The sequence below is a fragment of the Chiloscyllium plagiosum genome, unplaced genomic scaffold (assembly GCF_037043375.1).
Source record: "Chiloscyllium plagiosum isolate Xiang-an unplaced genomic scaffold, Cpla_swu_hap1 HiC_scaffold_40, whole genome shotgun sequence".
Lineage (NCBI taxonomy): Eukaryota > Metazoa > Chordata > Chondrichthyes > Orectolobiformes > Hemiscylliidae > Chiloscyllium > Chiloscyllium plagiosum.
This window is the reverse complement of record NW_028270178.1, coordinates 21,514,845-21,539,574: the sequence shown is the minus strand read 5'-3', so window position 1 is coordinate 21,539,574 and position 24,730 is coordinate 21,514,845.

The following is a 24,730-nucleotide window of genomic DNA, read 5'->3' as shown; positions in this document are numbered from 1 at the left end:
CTGTCCATTTCTTTTTGCTACCTTCCCTTGGCTTTCTAATCATCATTCAATGAATTTCATTACTTTTATACTTTCCTCGTCCTTTGTCTCTAACACAAGCTGATTCATTTTCAATTGAACTTTAGCCATTTCCGAAGATTCTAATAGAGTTTGCAGCTAATGTAAATGCGGAGTTACTGCTGTAATCATCTCTACTTTCGTCACGACAGGAGGCAGCCACATCTTCATCTTGTCTGTTAAATCCAGTAGATTTGATGTAATCACCTTTTGCAAAATCCCAAAGTCACTTCTTCCACTCCCAGAAAACTCTTCGTGACTGAAGAAGCTATTGCTATCCCAAGCACTATTTAAACCAACTGAAATAAACACCCAAAACAAAAGAGACTAATACCACAACTCGCAGTCTTTGTATCCAGCAACCCTAATCCCAAACTTAGAATTATAGTACAAATCATGCAAATAGTCCCCATTTCGTTATGAACCAGGCCAGACCCCGTCAGAACACTTCAAGGCAGTAGCCTGGACCTTAATTTTACTAATTATTTAAGCAGATATAGAGTACCTATTCTGAGTAATGCAGTTAGTCCAATCACTTAGATTTAATAGTAACAGAATTTACTTGCAGGATTACTGAATGAGACAGAAACAAAAGAGAATATACTAAATAATAACTTAATTTGTTAAAAACTGAACAGAATATCCAGATTTAATGATGATGTTCCAAATCTTTGCAACAATCCCCATAAATGACCCTGTGCCAAAAAAGGAAACGTTCAATACAGGTTCTTACAGGAGAAGTGTCAGAGAGAGAGAGGATAAACATGGACCTGCTTCTTTGAGGAGAAAGTGAGGTCTGCAGATGCTGGAGATCAGAGCTGAAAATGTGTTGCTGGAAAAGTGCAGCAGGTCAGGCAGCATCCAGGGAACAGGACAATCGACGTTTCGGGCATAAGCCCTTCTTCAGGAAGGGCTTATGCCCGAAACGTCGATTCTCCTGTTCCCTGGATGCTGCCTGACCTGCTGCGCTTTTCCAGCAACACATTTTCAGCCCTGTTTCTTTGAATCCAGCAGATTCACAACGACTAGCAGCTCTGAACTCAAACCATAAAAGACGTGAGACAAGCTGAGCTGGGAGAACTGACCACTCAATTTTCATTGGGAAAAAGTTTATTCCTCCTTCAGATCAACTGCAAACGTTTAGGAACATGTGTCTTTACGACCTCCTAAAAAAAAACGAAATTTCAACCTCGCCTTATTTTAAAAAGCATTATCATTACAATATGTACAACTACGTTAAAGAATGACCGCATTTTTATGGAAAAGACGTTGAAGCATTTTTCCTTTCATTTCAAACATTGGCTATATTGATTGGTCAGATAATTGTGGGTAATGTTATTCCAGAACAAGTTGTGAGGCAGGGCAAGGGAGGTTCTTGCAGCGCTGGTAGATGAGGGATAAAGAGATTTTGAAGATGTCAAATCGGCAACGTTTGAGCCGACAAAATTGTATCAGATGCGTATGGACAATGGTTCAGAAACATAAAGAAGGTAAACACTTAATGATAATGTCTTAGGGAGAGTGTCTGAACAAAGAGATCTTGGAGTGCAGTTTCACAGCTTCTTGAAAGTCGAGTCACAGTAGACAGGAGAATGTATAAAACATTTGGTGTGCTTTCCTTTCTTGATCACAGCATTGAGTACAGGAGTTGTGTGATCATGTTGCGTCTGTCCAGGACATTGGTTCGGCCACTTTTGAAGAATTATCCGCATTTCTGATCTCCTCCTTATCAAAATAATTTTGCGACATTTGAAAGGGTTCAGAAAACCTTTACAATGATGTTGCCAGGGTTGGAGGATTTGAGCTACAGGAAGAGGTTGAATTGGCGAGGCCTTTTCTTCCTGGAACTTTGGATGCTGGGGATTGACCTTATGGATGTTTATAAAATCATGAGGAAAATGGACTGGGCAATAAAACATCGACATCTTGAAGCATACTCAAGAAAGGAATCAGAAGGAATTCCTAGAAGGGTATTTTCCTAAGGCTTATATCTCAAGGTACAAATGGAGGCCAAAGTAGGTCATTGCCGAGCAGAAATAGGCAGAATTGCATCAGACGGTGTTCCCAGGAGTATACAGACAGGAAGTATTGAGGGCAACACATTCGTCAAGAGTAAGAGGTCATCTAGGATTGAACAAAACTCAGGCAAAGATAGAAGAAAGCGCCCATTGGCCAGGATTTCATACCAATGTGGTTCAATTCTCCATACCTGCAATACGTGCCAGAGGATAGGAAAACCACGAGAGAAGCAGATATTTGTTACTGTCCCTCAGAGTGAGGAATAATGTTCATATTATTTGATTTTTGATGTGTCTCAAAATAATGAGGGAGTCCTTGAAGGATGGGATAGAAGAGTGTGCTGAGTATGTCAGGAGAAAACAACGGAGTTGCAAGTTTTTTTTGCTGCAATATGATTACGTAGGTAGGAATAGAAAGGAAGCACTAATACTATAGCGGACGAGGTTGAAGTAGGGAATGCCATTCATGTCATTAAAAAAATTAAAAATGTGTACAGTCTTGATCCTCTCAAAGCTGCACAGCAACAGACTGAAGTGAATGGAAGCTTAAAGAAGACATCGTGGAGTTGAGTCAAACTGAGTAAAGTTCGCCAAATGCGTTAGTTCACAAACATGAAGGTACTCAACAATTCTGTGTCGATGGTTCTAAATCGGTGACATGGCCACTTTCAAGGTTTGAAGATTGTTTTGACAAGCCACTCACACAACAAAGTTGTACTTAATGTGTTGTTATTGGTACGTATCTTTACGAGTTGAAAAATGTGGTACTGGAAAAACACAATAGGCCAGGCAGCATCCGAGGACCAGGAGAATCGACGTTTCTGGCATAAGCCCTTCTTCAGGAATAAGGCTGGTGTGCCAAGCAGGCTGAGATAAAAGGTAGGGGGGAGGGTATTTGGGGGAGGAGCGCTGGAAATACGATAGGTGGAAGGAGGTGGGGGTGAAGGTGATAGGCCAGAGAGGGGGTGGGGGCGGAAAGGCCATGACTTAATGATCGTTAGTTTTTGATGGAAAGATCATTTGCTACATTTGGCAGATTACGTGATGCAAAACTGATTTTGAAGTTTAGCAAAGACTGAAATCGTGAAGACAGAGGTGACGTTCTTGGGACATAACATCAGATATGGAAGGACGACCTCAAGGACCGTGAAATTGAAGGCAATCGAGGAACGTCCAAGATCATGCTCGAACAATGAGGTGCTTCGATTTTTCGGACTGAGAAGACTCTTCTGGCAGTTTGTCCAAAACTTCAACAGTGTGGTGGCATCACTGATGGATTCACGAAAGAACACAAAATTCCGTTCGGCAGCTCAATGTCAGGACCCATTAGAAGTTTTAAATGCTGCATTGTCTATCGTTCCAGTTTTAGACACATCAAACTACTTAAAACCCTTTAGAGTCCTATATACGCCAGTGATACAGGGGTTGATGCAAGAAGGTGAAGACGGAATTGAAAGGCCAACTGGTAATTAATCAAAGAAATTAAATATTCATCAGGGAAATTATTCCAACGTTGAAACAGATGTACTGGGTTTAGTATTGGTTTTACAGCATTTCACCATATATATTAAGAATAATCCCTCACAGATGTTTGGAAATACCGACCATCAAGCCCTCACTTCTTTGGAAAGATTTAAGAATAAAAATTTGAGAGTATTTCGATGGAATCTGCTGTTATAGGTTTTTAATTTCCAAAATCGTACATGTGGAGGCTCGAACTAATATTATTGTAGAGGCGTTATTATCGGCTAAAAAGAAAATCAATAACTTTGAACTAGTTCAATGCAAGGTGTAACTAAAGATGCTATGTAATTCGTAATAATGGTGTTAAGATTTTTTTGAGGAACAGAAAGATGAAGCCATCTTTACATTATGATTGTTCATTTATTTCTTTAAAACAGAGATGTTATGAATTAATAAGCAAGAATAGTATCTTTAAAAAAGAGTTTTCTGAAGGGAGAGATTTTGAAATCATGTGTCGGCGAGCGATCAGTGTTAGAGTCATTACTAAGTTAAAAATCACACAACACCACGTTATAGACCAACAGGTTTAATTGGAAACACACTAGCTTTCGGAGCGATGCTCCTTCATCAGGTGCTTGTGGAGGGCTCGATCATAACACAGACTTTATAGCAAAAATTTGCAGTGTGATTTAACTGAAATCATACATTGAAAAATTGATTGTCTGTTAAGACTTTCATCTGTTAGAATACAGTGATAGTTTCAATTCTTTCATGTGTAAATCACAAAACACTTTTTAAAAAAATTGCATTCTCGGGTTAGCTGTTAACAGTGGTGATAGCTAGACAATATGTTGAAGGTGTTAGCCCCCTGTGTTCTCTGTCTATGACCTGATGTTTAGATTGATTCTAATCTAAAAAGTGAGATAACAGAGTTTTACATAAATTCATGCAGTTTATGAGCTCAGAGTTCTACATGAATGTATGCAGTTTTTGAGCAAAGTGCTATGTAACTCTGGAAGTACAAATTCACCCCACAAAATATATGTGTGCATGTGGGTCTTTGTGTGTGTGTGTGTGTATGTGTGTGTCTGTCTGGGGTGGGGGTTGTGAGTGTGAGAAAGTGTGTGTGTGTGTAGTGAGTGCTGAGTGTCTTAAGTCTGTGAGGGGGTGCATGTGTGGGAGTGTGTGTGTCTTTCAGGGTGTGTGTGGGTGTCTGTGTGCGCGTCAGTGTGTACCTGTGTCCGTGTGTATGTCAGAGTGTGTGTGTGTAGGAATATCTGTGAGTGTGTGTGTGTGTGTGTGTGTGCGTGTGTGTGTGTGTGTGTAGTGCAATGGTGATCACCTGTAATGTGACATGAACCCAAGGTCCCGGTTGAGGCCCTCCCTATGGGTACCAAACTTAGCTATAAGCCTCTGCTCAGCCACTTTCCTCTGCTGCCTGTGCCGAAGTCCATCCTGGAAGATGGTCACCCGAATGTCCGAGGCTGAATGACCTGGACCACTGAAGTGTTCCCCAACTGGGAGGGAACCCTCCTACCCTCCTGTCTGTTGATTGTTGAGCGGTGCCCATTCATCCGTTGTCGTAGTCTTTCAAGAGTCAGTACTGAGCACTGACAAATTGGAAGAATTGGCGGACGCGTTATTAACATTTGCTCCGTTCTATTTTGATGCTAAGACAAATGCACCTGAATTTAATCAATAAATTTAAATTATGCGCAGGATAATAAAAGTGAATTAAATTTAAATTTGATTGTATTGCAAAGATTGGACTAATGGGATGTAGGAGTCATGAGGATATCTTCAGGTGGGCATTTCGAAAATTGCTCAGAGTTATATGCCAACGAAGGGAGCTAACTTCATCACTGAAAAATATAATCTCAAAGAAATCTCTCAGAAGGCAACATCTTTTAACGCCATCATTTTATATAAAGAAACTCGCAGTTAAAGGTGAGAAGAAGACCCAGGAGACGAGAACAGATTCGGGAAGAACAAAGGAAGACTGGAGAAGTAGCAGGAAAAACCGACTGTGTGGACGTTAGGAGATTAAGTGTTAAATTACGGTTTTTGTTAATTGCATTATTGGAACAGCTCAGCAGGAGAATTTTGGGCAGTTAAGTAATAGTTAGAGAGAAGATTGTTCAATTTGATAATACTTATGTTTCAGTGCTCATTGTTAGAGTTAAAAAATTAAATGCTTACTTTTTGTTATACAATGGGCATCAGGGATCTACTTTTAGTTATAGAATCATAGAATCCCTGCAGTGTGGAAACAGGCCCGTCAGCGTAACAAGTCCACTCTGACCTTTCGAAGACTAACCAATCTAGACCCATTCTTCTACACTAATACACTATATGTATTCCTGGCCAATGCAGGGAACCGACACATCCCTGAACATTTTTGGCAATTTAGCATGGCCAATTCACACAAACAGCATATTTTTGTCCTGTGGGATGAAACCAGAGGACCCGGTGCAAAAGTCAAGCAGATACGGGGGAATATGCAAGCGCCACACAGGGTGTCATCCAATGATGGAAATGAACGAGGTTTCTGGCGCTGTGAGGCAGCAGTGCTAACCACAACAGCTTCAAAAGTTGATAGGGTAAGACGAGCTTCTCTGGATGTTTCAGTTTTTATTATCAGAGGGGCTTAACGTCAATATTGCAACAACAGGAAGAACACAATTGCACGGCACCCACATTTTCAGATGGCATAAAAATACTTGGGAAGGCATCTTGGGAGAGAGATATCAACAGCTGGCAGACAAATATTGATAGTTTCCATTAGTGAGCAAACGTTGTCGAATAGACAATTGCAAGAGAATGCGTTAGGTTGTTCATTTTGGAAGGGAAAATAAAAATATCTGCATTATTTAAACAGGGAAAGCTGCAGAAAACTGCAGTAGTAACTGACTGGCGGGAATTGTGCACGAAACGCAGAAAAGCTCGACACAGGTGCAGTAAGTAATATGGAAAACCCGGCTAGGAGGCAACTAAATAAGATAAGGATCCATAGTATTAGCAGCAAGTTACTGGCATGATTAGCATCTTGGCTGACTGGCAGAAGATAAGAGCAAGAATAACAGGGTCTCATTCACTTTGCTTACAGTGACTTATGGAGTTTCCTCGAGGTTAGTTTGGGACCAAAAGTGTTCGTGTTTCACATGAACAATCTGTAAAAAAGTCAATGATTTGCATATGTTTGCATATGTTTCAAAGATAAATGGAGGAACAGCTAGTGTTGATAAAGAACCAAAGAACTCTCGCAAAAGTTGCATGAATGCGAATCAGGTGGCATACTTTCCTCTGGTTTTAATCGTATCTGGCACAAAGGTAAATGGGAGTGGTTGTCAGAGGTCAGTAATCTCACTTCCATGGCAGGATACCCTCAGGGTAGTGTTCGAGTCCAAACCATCTTCAGCCAATTCATCAATGACTACAACTTATTTCGTTAACTATTGTTGTTACAACATGAGTTCAGTAACTTGGAATACAATGGCCAGCAACTCACCACCTTACTCCCCATGCTTGTCCACTACCTAGAATGAAATGTAAATGAATACTCCCCACATAGCTGGATTGTTGCGTTTTCATCAAAACTCACTGTGCTCTGCATATTTGCTTTTTATAAAGGTAAGATGAGACTGACGTTGATTTTGCAGTGTGCAATTTTTGGATTTTACTTACGAGGTATTATTTCCACTCTAACCTGGTTCACCAGCTCCCCATATTAAACACGCACGCTCTTCCTACGTCCCATCAGCGTTCTGAAGATTGATGTGTCTATATGTTTGTATACATTACTACAATGTGTTGAACAGAAATGTATACTGTAGTCAAGCTGCATTCTGGGACTTGAACCAATGGGCGTGCTCATGTGAAAAATTGAGAGAGCACGTGACCGACTTACTCAATGTGTGTGTGCGTGAGCGTATTTTTTTCTGTATGCGCGCGCTCGTGCGTGTCTGTGAGAGAAAGTGAGAGAACAGAGAGGGATGAATAGAAGCCCGGAATGAGATCGACAAAGAGACAAAGGGAGAATGTCGCAGAGATAAAGATAGACAGCGGAAGTGAGCAGGAGCGGTAGAGAGAGGGAGAGAGAAGAGAGAGGGAGAGATAGATAAATAAATAAATAGAGATAAATAAGACAGATACTGAAGGAGAGGGATACAGTGTGCGAGAGATATATAACAAGTTACTAATCAAGACAGGGACAGAGAAAGATAAACTAAGATAGAGCAAGAGAGAGAGAGAGATAAAAGACACAGTGAGAGAGTGAGGGAGATGGAGATAGTGAAAGAGACAAAGACACAGAGAGATAAAAAGGCAGACAGAGATACAGAGCCAGGCAAACAGAGATAGACGTACAGTGAGAAAGAGAGGGAGAGAGAATGACAGTGACAAACTAAGAGAGATACAACGAGAGGGAAAGGGAGACAGGGACAGAGAAAGAGAATGATTGACAGAGACAAATACAAACAAGCAGACAACACACTTCCAGAAACAATAGCCACTCTCCCCTATTCAAAGACATTTCGGAAATGACCGCCAGACTACTCAGACCCCTTGGCATCATGGAAGCCTACAATACCACGAACACACTAAAACTGCATTTAATAAACTTGAAAGACTCAATACAGACAGCAAGCAAAATTAATGTAATTTACAAAACACATTGAAAACAATACATTGGACAAACAGTCAGAAAGCTAGTCACAGCATACACGAATGCCAACTTACAACAAAAAATATCAACTCTCACTAGTATCCTTACAGACGGATGAGGAATGACACCAATCAATCGGGACAACATATCCATCTTAGGCCAAGCAAAACAGAGACGTGCACGAATATTTCTAGAAGCATGGCATTCTAACTGGAACTCTATCAACATTCGCATTGACTTTGATCGCATTTATCACCTCCTGATATAAAGGAAAGGAAATGGCATCACCATAGAAAATAATGTCATCACAGGAAATGAGATTATCAACCAAATGAAAGCCAAACACACAAATAGAACGCGGGAGACACGATCAGTGTTTCATTTGGAGGCTCACGTAAGATGTTATCCAGAATAGTAATGAAACGTGTGAAAACGAACCTTGCAGCTCAGAGAGCAAACCTGTATCAAGAACCTCAATCTTCTCAAATCTGGCTAGCAGAGACAAAGACAATGAGAGGGAGAAATAAAAAGCGCAGACAGAACCGGACAAAGAGATTGAGAGAGGGAGAGAAGGCAACATCCTTGCAATGGTAATAGATAGAAGGTGGGCTCAAGGATAGACACAATCAGCCTTTCCCTTATTGTAATGAAGCGTTTATTGTGAGATGAACTGAGAGTGTCTGATATGCATCCTGGTGCAGGAGGGATTGCTTCTGACCCCACCACTCCTCTCCTGCAGAGGATAAAGCAGATACTCCTCGTGCTAGTCTTTAACACTCATCCACATGGTAGTCTGTGAAGACTCGATATTCCAGCCGAACACATCACTCACAGGCAGTCTATCATTTATAATCACTCCTGCGATGTCTATCCATCCTAAATTTCCCTGAATAGTCACCTCTTGACCCTAACTTGCCGCCTTTGTCAAGTCCATCAACCTTTATGAACGGGGAAGTGGAGCAAGTTTGAAAACTCTGGGGAATGGAGTGGTAATCAAAGGTAGATGTGCATGTCGATCTGACATTGCAGTGGAATGTGCTGTGATCTTCTGAAAAGATGGGTGAACCAGGCTCGAGGAGCTGAATAGCCCACTGATCTTCATTGCTTGTCTGTCCACATGTGTGTCAACACGACAATCAATCAGAGATAGCAACGTCTTCCTGAACGTGTTGAATGTTGACCCAATCTGCTAAGCAGCCTCTCCATCCCCCGCTGAGCGTTCTAGTCAAATCCATGTGATTGTGCTGTCCGACGCTTGGCCGTATATATTCAATTCCTGCACTGGGAAAACTGCAACTGCAACCACTCTCAGCTGCTTTTGATAATCCTGAAGTGAGCAATTTACTTGACTAGTTGTTGCACTGCATTCCTGAACTTCGCTCTGAACTTAGGCAGAGTCACTGCGTAAAATAATGTGTTCGTGCTGCAGCTAATATCCTTGAGCAAATCTCCGACTTCTACAATAACAAGTCCCTGCCCAAGACGTGTTCCATTAACCTTATAGTAGAAAAAGTTTGTACTGTACACTAACCACAATAATATAAAGCTGATGGATACGGTAAAGAGGGAAATCACCGAATTCCTTCGGTTGTCCAACTCTGTGTCTTTATGACTCTGTCCAGTTCTTGGACTCCTCAATCTCTTGCTGGCTTGACTGGCCACAAAAATGTGCCTGACCGTTATAGTGTTCATCAACAGAATTAACACGAACGGAATGAAAGGTGTTAAAATATTATCTAACCACTGAAATCCCAGCCATCTGAGATCATAAAAGTAGCTTGACTTTGTTTGGCAGTACATTGGAACATTGTCAATTATCGTTGAATGGTGAAACCGAAAATAGAAGGGAATGTTTTTTGCACAGAACAGAATGACAATTACAGTGAGAGCCACAGCCAAGGCTTTCTCTGTCCAATATTTTTTCTTCAGTTTCTGGCAGCAAATGACCACAAATCGATCAAACGAGAAAAGGACAGTGAACCAGACAGAACAGTCTGTGGCTGCATGAGCGACGACAAAAACAGCACTACACACAGGGGTGATGTCCAGGAAACATTTTGGAAGGTGATATCGATTGAATTCCCACAGTATGAGATGAATTAGAATGAACAGTAGATCCGCTGTTGCCATGGCCATTAGGCATCGAGTTGTGCAACTGGAGAGGCCACACTTTCCACTTGCAAGAACCAAAACCACTATTGAAAAAACTGTAAGAGATAGGAATTAAAAACAAAAACCAGAAATTATTGATAAAATATTTTTTGCGTCTGCCCAGAAGGCAGCAAATGATCTTAGTATCTAAATGGGTTAGTTAGGACGTGCCTGATGTCAATTATAGAAATAACATCTCCGAACATGACTCATTTCCAAGCTGCACATTCCTAGGTTTAAGTAAGTGAGGATAGGGTGTAGCTCTAAGATGAAAGTTGAGAAGTTTAGAGGCTATTGGGGGAAAAAGGTTTTCACTAAATAGTAACGGATTCGTGAAATGCATTGATTGGAGAAGTAGGAAATCTAAAAATGTTTAGGACGACTGCCAGTTAAGTCACTGTTCAGCACAGCTTCACCTGTAGAAGGGTCACAGGGTCAAAAAGTTAACTCTGCCTTCTCCCCGCAAATGTTACCACGCCAGTGAGTTTTCTCTGGCAATTTTTGTTTATTTTTGATATGTTTCATTAAGGCTGCAAATCTTAGTGTTAATCTGCTTTGACTCTTTAACTCTGACCGTCTGGGGTTCAAACATTCGTAAAAGGAGTTGTCCACTCAGGCCTTTAGGCCTGCTCTCCCATTTGACATTGTGGTGGTTGGTTCTCAACATCAGTGATTGTTTTCTCTCCATTGACCTTGGTGCCGTCAAAATCAGCAAACTTATCTATTGCATACCCCAGAAACCATACTCAGAGTATAGGGGAGAGAGAGACAGAGAGAGAGAGAGAGAGAGAGAGAGAGAGAGAGAGAGAGAGAGAGAGAGAGAGAGAGAGAGAGAGAGAGAGAGAGAGAGAAAGAGAGAGATGGCATATTGGAGACCGGAAACGTTATCTCTTTTTGAATCACAGTACCATCAAGGTCTGAAACACTTTGAGGACAATGAAGCTGGAGTCACACACTAAGCCTCGTTTTTTGCTGACTTTCTGTTTGGTGTCAACTAAATAACACACTGACAGTACTCTTACTTTAGCTGACTTGCCACGAGATCATTTTCTCATCAGCAATATCGAACAATATTTTCTGGAAATGAGCAGTCTAAATGCACAGTGTGAAGTAATGGCTGAATTTGCAAACACAAATAGGACGGTACCCAATGCCGTATATTCATATTGAATCTAACAGCATGGAAAGAGACCCTTGTGTGCGCCTCATCTATGTCAACCCGATATCATAAATTGATCTAGTCCTATTTGACAGCATTTGGTCCATATCCTATTTATGTACCAAACCAGATGCTGTTTCAATGTTGGCATTGTACCAGCCTCCAGCACTTACTCTGGTAGCTTATCCCATAAATGCACCATCTTCTGCATGACCCTCAGGCTACTTATAAATCTTTACCATCGCAACGTAAACCTATGTGCTTGAGTTTTCGACTCCCTACATTGTGAAAAAAAGACATTGCTTATTCCCTCTATCCACGCCCCTCATGAATTTATAAATGTCTATCAGGTTACCTCTCAGCCTTTAATGCACCAGGCAAAATAGCGCCAGCCTACTCAGCTTCTCTCGAAAGCTCAAATCCTTCAATTCTGGTGGTAGCCTTCTCAATCTTTTGTGATCAGATACAAGCTTAAAATATCTTTGCAATATCAGGGAGATGAAAATAGAATGCAACATTTTAAAAGTGAGCTCACTAATGTCTTGTGCAGCTTCAACATGGCGGCCCAACTCCTGCACTCAGTGCACTGAGAATGAAGGTGAGCGTGCCAAACACCTTCTTTATTATTCTGTCTGCCTGAAGCCTGCAGCTTATCCGTATTTTCTCGCAAACATTCTCCAGCGACTCAACATTAACTGTATAAGCCCAGTCCTGTTTTACCTGATCAAAGTACAACAGTTCATATATATCTGAATTAAACTCCATCTGCTACTTCTCAGTCCAATTCCAATCTGATAAAGGTGCCACTATACTCTGAAGTAAACTTCTGCACTGTCCGCTGCACCACTTATTTTGATGTCATCTGCAAACTTCCAAGCCATACCTGCTATGTAAACATGAAAAAATTTCTAAAAATGATGAAAAGCAGTGGAACCAGCATTCACGGCAGGCTGCTGGTCACAAGCATCCAGATGGAACACAACAGTTGAACTAGTAGGTTGCATTCATTCCAACATCCCCAAAGCTGTGAAATATCTCAGCACGTTTTAAGATTGCCTATATTTAGGGAAGTGTGTGTGTGTGTGTGTGTGTGTGTGTGGGGAGGGGCGGGGGGGGGGGGGGGGGGCGGGGAGCAGTTTGCAATATATTGAAATATGGCAAGCAATACATGCGTTTGGAAATTAGGGCAGACTCTCGGACTACTCTCAGAATCAGACAGAAATGACTGGTGGTGGTGCAATCTGAATTTCTCATGCCTCAGGAAACGACAGATACTGAGAAGGAGAATCCTTGAAAGGTAAGCTCAACCAGCGTAGGATTTGGACACACGCTGGTGATTATTAATTTTCATTGCAAGGTAGCAATCCAGCCAGTTGTGCAAACCGACCCCGAAACACCAAGATCCTCATTAAGGTGAAAATGATATGTACATTGCCAAGGGCACAGTCCATCAATTTGTTCAGAAGGTTGACTTTCACTAAGACTACTTTAAAAACCAAGATACAAATGGGATCAATGTTTTTGCGAGATCAGGGGAACAGGTTCACAAATTTATAAACTAATGTTAACAGGGCAACAAAACCAAAACATTGCTAAATTAGGATAATTAGGGTCCATTTCCAGAAGGAAATCGAAATGCAAAAAGTTAATATTCCTCTATGTCGAAGCCTTCGTGTGTGCATGTTTTGTTTACCGGATGTAGTTCTGGATATCATATCACAACAACATGATTTGATCCACTGGAAAACGTATGACTATTCGATGGAGAATGATAACTGAACTGAGAAACATTTTTTTCATTATTAAGGGCAAAAAACTAATAATTAAACTCTCCATGTTAATATAATGGCTAACTTCAGAGACACAAAGAGGTACACTGGTTAATTACTCAGAAAACTGAAACCGGTACAAAACCGACCGAAATGTCATCATCCTCACTACATTAAAAATCCATAGATTGTATTACACTATTCCAAAGTGACTACTTCAATGAATTCTATTGAAACGTTCTGAGTCACCGATAAAAGGGAAGATTTCCAGAAGGTTCCAGGAGGAGATTAATTGTACAGCAGAAATTCAATTCACCAAATAATTCGTGCAGAGTCTACAATGTTGGGGATTCCGAAGGGAAACTGGAATCTGAGTCTAAATCACCGATCATCTGCTCCTCTGTCGGGGCGGTCAGAACATGCCTATGTATCATTGTTAGTGGGAGAGAGAAAACGTTGTGAATTCTCAGACATATTCACGCGCATTCAGAGGTACAAGGCACTTACCAGGAATTGTTAGAATAGGAAGGATCAGGTAACATATTTTCCTTGCATGATAAATTAGGTGATGCATTTTCTCTGCGAATCCCTTTGCGCAGGCAATCTCTCTACACGAAATGCTACGGCATTATATACCCAAACCGTTTCATTTAGACCTGATGCATCTCCTGGGGACAGACACCTACCACGCCATTCAATTGTATTGTTTCAGAATTTGAAAAAACAGGTGACGCCATTGAGATGACCTCAAATGGAAACAAATTATTCTTCAAACTGAGGTTTACTGGATGATGCAAATCTCAATCGGACAAAATCAAATATAGGAAAATACGTCTATGTAACCCAAACATTAGCCATCTAAATTTCAATTTTCTTTTATTTGCTGTGTCGTCCTTCCCTTGACATGACAAATTAAGAATCAAATTAAGGTTGTTAAGTGTCTCTCTGAGTGCTGTAGTCCTCAACGCTGTTTTGTGGCTTCTCTGTTTAGCAGCAGCTCATCCGTGAAGAGATGATAGTTGTTTAATTGAGATGATGCATTGTAGGTGTTAATCAAATTCAATATCACAATAGAATTCCTTGCTGTACACAATAGCGTCTCAATACACTATAACTTCACAAATTAAAACAGAACTTTAAACAAGTCACAGAGATATAACCTTAACGGTTGCATAAGCTTCAATAAATACAGATTCTCCTGCAAGTTGTAAGAGTTCTGTGGATTTTTCAGAGCTGACGTCTAGAGACACATGAAAGCTCTACAGCAGCAGCTGGGAGTTAATATTTCTCTGTTCTCCACAGTATTTTCGACATGTTCAGTGAATAAAATTAAACAACTGACTGATGAAGTGATGGAGTTATTTGAAGAGACACGGAGAAATGAGACAAGGGAGCAAATGGCAGTGGCAAGAATGTAGATGTGTCAAAAACCAGTATTATTCAATTTTGAGTCAAATTTGTCAGCGAGCTCAAGTCGTGTTGGGGAAACGGGATTAGTGCCATGACTGGTAAGGGACAGAAAACATAAAATGTGAATAAACATGTGTTTTTCATGTTGTCAGGGCGGATTTAATGTGTGCCACAAGGTTCATTAATTGAGGCAAAGCTGCTTATTATCTCTGTCAATGACTGAAATGATGTGATCATGTGTTTCATTTTCTGAGAAAACCGTTAAGACAGTTAAATAAAGAACGAAACAGAACCCTTGAAAATTAGAGGTACCGGTTCAGTGAGCAAGTGAGAAAGAACCAATCTGTGCAACGTGAACTAGAGACCTGATCATTCCTGATGAACAGCTTGTGCTCTAAACGGCGAATTTCCTGCTCCTCAGACGCTGCCTGGCTGGCTGTGCTTTTCCATCACTGCGCTTTTCGACTCTGATCTCTAAACCTGCAGTCCTCAATTCATCTAGATTAATATGAAGCATTGTTCTTCATTTCAATCTTGAAAGGATGTCAGACTATTCGTGGATTTGAAGGTAATGATCCTCGTCTGAGTTCAAAAAGCAACAAGAAGCCTTTCTGAGCAGTTATTCCATAAATTTCCATTTTTCTCTTTTGAACTTTACTCCTCTCAAATCTTTCTAAAGTTCATTTCACGCCTTCATTATTGAACCGTTGTTATCCACCTTTCATTCCCTTCAACATGCGCTGCCCTTAAATGGATTAGGGCTCCCAAGCCTCTATTTTTCTTGCATTTCCCTATTAATGAAGCCAATGCCGATGCTGCATTCACATCAAATGTAATTGGACTAAATTAAAATGGCTGACTGACGGACCCTTTCAGGATCATCATTCCTGACTTGACACACTCGAGAATGATATGTTTTCTCAATTGTGCACCAATTCACGGTGGTGAAGATTTCTGTTAACTGAACCACCCAGATAAGCTTGCCTTGCCTCGTAATCTGTTAAAATATGAGTGAAGGAGAATTCGCACAATAGACAGTTTATCAACTTATAATTTCACTTTCAAAGTGGACTTTAAGCAGTAACTATTCACAACTCTCAGCTCCCCTTTCTCTTAACTGCTTATTACCAGTCTTCAACTCTATAACAAGATACTGTTCCAATTAAACACTTAGAAAATTACCATGACCTATGTTATATCAATTTAATTTCAATAGCACAGCCGCTGCCGCCTTTGACGTCTTTCTTCTTTCGGCTGCATATATCTATGGGTCATTTTTTTCTGTTTCATTTGAAAAGGTACCTTTGGCAGAGAGTGTTTCAATATTTTGGGTTTTTCTTGATGGCAGTTACTCTGTTTGATTTTCAAAGTCCTTGTCTTTTTATAACCCCAACATCGGATCATCTCATTGCATCGAAGTTGATAAAACAATAAACACGAACGCCATTCGGTTTTACCATCCGGAGGCATAATTTGAAATGATTGGTTAAATTCGAATTGTCGTCAAAATAGCAAACAAAACAGGTACCCATTTCACAGTCAAGTGTTACTTATTTTCTGTTTTCCAGTACACTCTACGACTGCTAGCTTGTCATACGACAGGTCCTTGGATTCTCTCAGTGCAGAGCAATATTCACTCTATCTTAAAGGTTCAGCAGATGCCTTCAATTTCATAGCACCTCCTTCATTCCTTTTTTTCTAAATCTTAACTCTATTACAACGAAATGCATGGTTCATTAACATAAGTTCATATTAATTTCTGCTCACACACATACAAATATACACACACACACATGCGCGCACACACACACACATCTATATTTTGTACTACATCGGTATCTGTTCAATGTTTTCTGCACTTTATCCATTAAATCCACGATAACGCATCTGTTCTCGCATTTTTATGAGACAGAACATAAACAAATTGTCAATTCAGTGTCTGTAAACTAAGATTCAAATGAAATAGTCTCATATTTTATTTTTAATTTGTTCCAAGAACATAAGAGCATTGTGATCCGTCGATACATCTGTCTTCAAAGCATTGTTCATCGCGTAAATATTAAAATATTGTAAGACTAATGCCAAACTTCTATTTTCTCTGGTGAGTGTGAAGGTTTTTTGAAAAGTAGCAAATTGATCATTCAATTCCATCATCATCTTCTTGTAGCAATGGAGCTGCAACAATATATCGCTAGTATCGATTGCAACTTTAATGATTTTTAAATTAAGTAGCTAAAAGTGATGTGTTGGTTAATACTGCTTTTAAATTCTCAAATTCGACCTGGCATTGTTCTGCCACCTAAATTTTGCATTCTTATTTCTTCAATCCATTAGCAGTGACACCACCTGCTGAAGTTCCTCGCAAACATCTCCCAGAATCCACTTAATCGCAAAAAAATGGAACTACCTCTTTCCTTGAGGATCGTCTTGGAATTTCCTCAATGGCATTTGTCTTCACGCTTCTTTTTGTTAGCCTTCCATGACCTATGTTATATCCCAAGAACATCAACTCTACATTTGCGAATTCTGTTTCCTTTAAGTTATTGCCAGTGTTACTCTCGTAATCGTGAAAAGACATATGCCAACTGTAACATGTGATCTTTCCATTAATCGCTAAAGATCGCTATATCATCCAGATAAACTGCACAGTTTTTTAACACCAGCTGAAACGGTGTTCATGAGCCTTTGGAATGTGGCAGGTGTGTTCTTTATTCTAAAAGGTATTAATTTGAAGTGGTACTACACATTTGGCGTTATAAATGCAGAAATTTCTTTCGCTTTCTCTCAGAAAGATATTTGCCAATAACCATGCATTTTCTGAAGTAAGTGCCTTGTTCGAATTTCCTGTTGAGTCCTTCCAGTCTTGGTATAAGTTATGAGTCCGATTTTCGTACACTGTTGAACTTTTGATAGTCCACTCCAAATTGTTGGATCCCAACAAGTTTGAGACCTAACACGACTGGTTAACTCTGATTTGGCTCGATGATACCTTCACTGAACATCACATCCACTTCCGCTGGACCTCCCTGCTTTTGAACGGATTAAGTCTGGAGGGAATGTTGCTTTACTGGAACAAAATTCCCTACTTCCACCTCATGCACAATAGTATTAGTCGTCCCGATCCTGCTCCTGCATGTATACTCAACCTGCTGCCACAAATCTTTCAACTCTGTTCTTTCATCCTGAGGCAGAGATTTCACTAACCTACACCACTCCACAAGTACGCCCTCATTTACAAAATTATTTTTATACATATCAACCTCCATGCAATCTGGAATTGATTCTTTACTCTACAGGGCAGTAACTAATACCTGTTTCTCAATTTCCCTGTTTCTATTATTATTAAGAATTCAACATATCGAAATAACATACGATAATTTTTCCTTTCTCTCCAGCATCTTTACCAGATAGTTTAACTGACTTAATTACATAGGGACTACTGATCCTGGCTCTGATGGGATATACTGTCACTGGTAAAAATTCTAATACATCAGCCCACTGGAAAACATCCGACTTTTAGAGGTTTATCTGCAATCTGCTTCATTCTACGCTGTACTCTCTTGAAGTGTGAAATCAAATAGCTGATTTAATCTCTCCCTCACCTCCAATACACAGTACAAGTGTGAGATTCCTGACATTCGTGCTGTTACTTTTTCTTGAATTAATTTCGGAGGCACTCACACTTCATGTCCGAATATTAACTCAAAGGGTGTAAACTCATGGCTTCCTTAGTGTCATCACGCATGGCAAACAATACGAATGGAATCACTTTAGAACAAACATTCGTGCAATCCTCACAGTATGCTCTTAATATCGTTTTTTGGGCCTTAAATCACCTTTCCAAAGCTCTCTTGGATTCAGGATCATACGCACTAGATTTAAAGTGTTGTATGCCAAAAATATCCATAATTTCCTTGATCAGCCTCGCAGTCAAATTATGTGTATACTCTGACTGAACCTCTCTTGGTAGTCCCTAAAGTGTGACGAGAGCTATTAATTACCCTACCAACCGTTTTTGCATTAATACTCGGAATCGTAATTACCTCTGGAAATCTCTGGTAGACACAACCTTTATAGTGCGCAAATACTGGATCTCACTTTTTGTTTTACGAAGGGGATCTACATAATGAAAAATAACCCATGTGAAATGTTCTTGGAATGGGGCAATTGGCGGGAATTCCATTATGACTTTCACTTTTATCACTGGCTTAGACTCTTTAACCATATTTTTACCAGTGTGCTTTTCTTTAGCGAACAACGCTGAGACTTCCCATTCCTTCTTTATTCGACTGGAAACACCTGAGGTATTTCACCTCCTTCTCACATTCCTGGGATTCTGTTTTCAACTGTGGTGAACCATTACCAGTATTATCTACCTTTTGCTTTGTAGTGTAGGATCTCCAATTCTCCAAATTTCTCTCCCTCACGGGATGAAATTTTTGTTAGAAACTAAAGTTTGACGTATACTCTAACACATAGTCATTCTCCATCTCTGCCGCTTTTCTCACTTCTTGAAATTTCAGTTCATCCACATGAATTCTTATCAATTCTGGAAATAAGATTTTAAACTTCACCAGCAGAATTCCCTCTCACAAAGCCTTATTGTTCTTATCTATCTTAAAGAACTGCACCCATCAATCAAAATTTGCATGTTTTGTTCTTTCGAACTCAGAATAATTCTGACTCAGTTCTTCTTTATGTTTCTGAGCCGCTGTCTATACGATTCTGTTACTAATTCAATCGCACTCAAAATAGCCTGACTGATATCTGCACACAATCTTGACCCCTTATCTGAGAGCGCCGCAAACACCTCACTAGTTCTGCTGACCACCTTAGAGTGAACTAATATTACAGGCTAGTTTACTGACCACTCCACCTGCCTTGACAATTTGTCAAATGAAAAAGAAGGTTTCGAAATGTTTCTCATCGAAATGTGGCAGTGTTTTAACATATTTGCATACATCAGCACATTCTATCTTCATCCCCACCCAGGTAACTTGATTTCCCTGAAAAATTCACAACTACTGAAGTTCAAATTCTCTCACTCTTTCTCTTTATTATCCTTCTCTTTCTCTTTCGTGTCCCTCTCTCTCTCTCTCTGTTTTTTTCTCTCTTTCATTCTTCTGTCTTTGATCGCTGATAAACTTTTTCTAGCTTTCCTTTTCCTCTTTCTCTTTTACTTCATTCTCTCATTCTCTCTCGCTTACTTCTCTCCTGCCTCTTCTTTACCTTTCGTTATCACCTAACTGCATTTGCCCCAATTGTAATTTAAGGTTTTCGAACTGTACTACACTTGTCTGTATCTCTGATACACCGAAGTGCTCGATTAACTCCTTTACTATTTCAGCTTTCATTTTGTCGTTGTTTATACCGAATTCCAAACTATTTGTTAATTCTGAAATGTATGGCCTGTTTCTCTCTTTCTAGACTTTTTCGGCAAATTTGGGATTCGTTTTCAAACTCCACAACCTCTTTAGAAATCTCTGTCACTTTTAATTTGTCCAACCACAATTAACCAAAATTAAGTGAAATGACTCAGCTACATTTTACTTAAAGATCTAGGACACAAATCAGCACGTGTTTAAATATGGTGGAAGTTTTCGTACCCCAAATCTAATTGAAACTGTCCAAATCTCAGACTGGATTTGTATAAGCCCATTCAAACCAAAATTCGGATCACCCAAACTGTTAAAACACGGTGGTGAAAGCTTCTTTGAATTAAAGCAAACACACAGAAAAACCCACTTCGCCTTATGTTAAAATATGAATGAAAGAGAACACCCAAATTATATTAATTAAAGAAAATAATATCATTTTTTTATTTAACTCTAGTAGTGAACATTAAACAACAACTATTAACAGATCCAAACCCCCTTTCACTTCACGGCTTATTTTCTGCCTCCAAGTCTATACCAATACACTGTTCCACAAAAATACTTTAAAATTAGTACAATTGAATTTCAAAATCACACAGCGGCTGTCGTGTTTGGTGTCATACTTCGTTTGGCTGTAAATCTCCCAGTTTTGTCTTCTTTCTTTTACTCTGAATATGTTTCATATGAAAGGACTTCGCTGATATAGTGTTTCGATGTCTTTTTTTGTCTTGATGGCAGTTACTCTGTTGAGCTTTCAAAATGCCGACCATTTTTATGTCCCCAACAGCAGATCGTCTCATTGATTCGAAGTTGGCAAATCAAAAAAATTCAAATTTGAATGGTTTTTCGTATCTTGAGACATAGTTTAAACTGACTGGTTAAATTCGAATGGTTCTCAAAAGAGCAACCAACTCAAGTATCCATTTCATCGCCAACTGTTACAATTTTTCAATTTTACAGTACACTCGAAGACTGCTAGCTAGTCATATGGCAGATGTTTTTACGCTGTCTGTGCAGAAGGGCATTCACTCTATCTCAAGCTGCAGCAGACACCTCAGCATTGTAAGAGTAGGCAATGGTTAATGTGTCAAAAACATGCACATGAAGTAAAACAACTACTCACTTTTCTCTGCTGCAAAAATAATACAGGAAAGTGCCAATTTTGTTTGGTTGAATGCAGCCTCTCTAGGACTTTCAAACAATCAGCACGATTGCGCTTTGGCTGGTGGTAAGAAGGACACAAATTATGGGATACTTCATGCACACCAGTACTCTTCGCATCACCTTACAATGAGCTCGAAGTGGCTACGTGAGCATATCGACGCTGTACATCTCCTGTTAAAATGTGCCTTTGCAAAGGAAGTCTGGAGAAATTTCAAAAGCATTACTTTTGTTGAGGTTCGTTCCGAGCGGCCCTGTTCTCCTGGATGCAGGCCAAGAGAACGTTAATAATGACTGGAGGAAAATCAATGAAACTATTTTCTCTATCTGGAATTGATTGGATTCCAGAGCAAGGAGTTGACTTCGATCTGGTGTGGCAGTCTGTGATAACGTTGAGGACCATGTGATAATGGATGTCGTAAACCTCGGGCAGCTGCAGCTAAAGCAGAATAGGGAAAGACAAACGTCTAATTTTTTTGTGCTGAAGATAACTAGACTTCTGTTCAGTTAACTGACCGTCCTGGGGCTGTAATTATGTGAAAGTAATATTTTTTCTTTCTTTGCTGGATAGCATCAACCTCCATTTTAATTTTGTTTCTTTGTATGCTACCAGAAAGAAACAGTGCTTCAAGCCCTACGTATTTATGGGTTTTATTTTATGAATAATGTATATTTTTGATGTAAAGGAAAGCAGCAGTTTCACAGCTAGAGAGTAATAGAGTCATAGAGATGTACAGCATGGAAACAGACCCTTCCGTCCAACCTGTCCATGCGGACCAGATATTCCAACCCAATCTAGTCCCACCTGCCAGCAACCAGTCCATATCCCTCCAAACCCAACCTATTTATATACCCATCCAAATGCCTCTGAAATGTTGCAATTGTACCAGCCTCCACCACATCCTCTGGCAGCTCATTCTATACACGTATAACCCTCTGCTTAAAAAGTTGGCCCTTCTGTCGCTCTTACATCTTTCCCCTCTTACCCTAAACCGATGCCCTCCAGTTCTGCACTCCGCGACCCCAGGGAAAAGACTTGGTCTATTTATCCTATCCATGCCCTCATAATTCTGTAAATCCCTTCAAGGTCACCCCGCAGCCTCCAACGCTCCAGGGAAAACAGCTCCAGCCTGGTCAGCTTCTCCCTGTAACTCAAATTGTCCAACCCTGGCAACATCCTTATAAATCTTTTCTGAACCCGTCTTTCCGATAGGAAGGAGACCAGAAATGCACGCAATATTCCAACAGTGGCCTAACCAATGTCGTGTTCAGCCGCAACATGACCTCCCAACTCCTGTACTCAATACTCTGACCAATAAAGGAAAGCATACCAAACGCCTTCTTCACCATCCTACCTACCCGCGACTCCACTTTGAAGGGGCTATGAACCAGCACTCCAAGGTCTCTTTGTTCAGCAACATTCCCAAGGACTTTACCATTAAGTGTATAAGTCCTGCTAAGATTTGCTTTCCCAAAATGCAGGACTTTGCATTAATCTGAATTAAACTCCATCTGCCACTTCTCAGCCCATTGGCTCATCTGGTCCAGATCCTGTTGTAATCTGAGATAACCCTCTTCGCTGTCCACTACACCTCCAATTTTGGTGTCATCTGCAAACTTACTAACTTTACCTCTAATGCTCACATCCAAATCATTAATGAAAATGACAAAAATAAGAGGACACAGAACCGATCCTTGTGGGGCTCCACAAGGCCTCCAGTCTGAAAAACAACCCTCCACCACCATCCTCTGTCTTCGACCTTTGAGCCGGTTGCCAGTTCTCCCTGTATTCCATGAGATCTAACCTTGCTAATCAATCTCCCATGGGGAACCTTATCGAACGCCTTACTGAAGTCCATATAGATCACATCTACTGCTCTGCCCTCATTAATCTTCTTTGTTACTTCTTCAAAAACTCAGTTAAGTTTGTGAGACACGATTTCCCACGCACAAAGCCATATTTACTTTCCCGAATCAGTCATTGCCTTTCCAAATACATATACATCCTGTCCCTCAGGATTCCCTCCAACAACTTGCCCACGACTGAGGTCAAGCTCACCGGTCTATAGTTCCCTGACTTGTCTTTACCCCCCTTCTTAAACATTGGCACCACGTTTGCCAACCTCCAGTCTTCTGGCACCTCACCTGTGACTACCGATGATACAAATATCTCAGCAAGAGGCTCAGCAATCACTTCTCTAGCTTCCCACAGAGTTATAAGACCATAAGACCATAAGACATAGGAGTGGAAGTAAGGCCATTCGGCCCATCGAGTCCACTCCGCCATTCAATCATGGCTGATGCGCATTTCAGCTCCACTTACCAGCGTTCTCCCCGTAGCCCTTAATTCCTCTAGACAACAAGAATCTATCAATCTCGGCCTTGAAGACACTTAGCGTCCCGGCTTCCACTGCACTCCGTGGCAATGAATTCCACAAGCCCACCACTCTCTGGCTGAAGAAATGTCTCCGCATTTCTGTTCTGAAATGACCCCCTCTAATTCTAAGGCTGTGTCCACGGGTCCTCGTCTCCTCGTCTAACTGAAACAATTTCCTAGCATCCACCTTTTCCAAGCCATGTATTATTTTGTCCGTCTCTATTAAGTCTCCCCTTAATCTTCTAAACTCCAACGAATACAATCCCAGTATCCTCAGCCGTTCCTCATATGTTAGACCTGTCATTCCAGGGATCATCCTTGTGAATCTCTGCTGGACACGTTCCAGTGCCAGTATGTCCTTCCTGAGGTGTGGGTACCAAAACTGGACACAGTACTCCAAATGGGGCCTAACCAGAGCTTTATAAAGTCTTAGTAGTACATCTCTGCTTTTATATTCCAACCCTCTTGAGATAAGAGACAACATTGCATTCGCTTTCTTAATCACGGACTCAACCTGCATGTTTACCTTTAGAGAATCCTCGACGAGCACTCCCAGATCCCTTTGTGCTTTGGCTTTATTAATTTTCTCACCATTTAGAAAGTAGTCTATGCTTTTATTCTTTTTGCCAAAGTGCAAGACCTCGCACTTGCTCACGTTAAATTCCATCAGCCATTTCTTGGACCACTCTCCCAACCTGTCTAGATCCTTCTGTAGCCACCCCACTTCCTCAGTACTACCTGCCTTTCCACCTAACTTCGTATCATCGGCAAACTTCCCCAGAATGCCCCCGGTTCCCTCATCCAAATCATTAATATATAATGCGAACAGCTGTGGCCCCAGCACCGAACCCTGCGGGACAACGCTCGTCACCGGCTGCCATTCTGAAAAAGAACCTTTTATCCCAACTCTCTGCCTTCTGTTAGACAGCCAATCCTCAATCCATCCCAGCAACTCACCTCGAACACCATGGGCCCTCACTTTGCTCAGCAGCCTCCCGTGTGGCACCTTATCAAAGGCCTTTTGAAAGTCTAGGTAGACCACATCCACTGGGTTTCCCTGGTCGAACCTACTTGTTACCTCTTCAAAAAATTCCAACAGGTTTGTCAGACATGACCTCCCTTTACT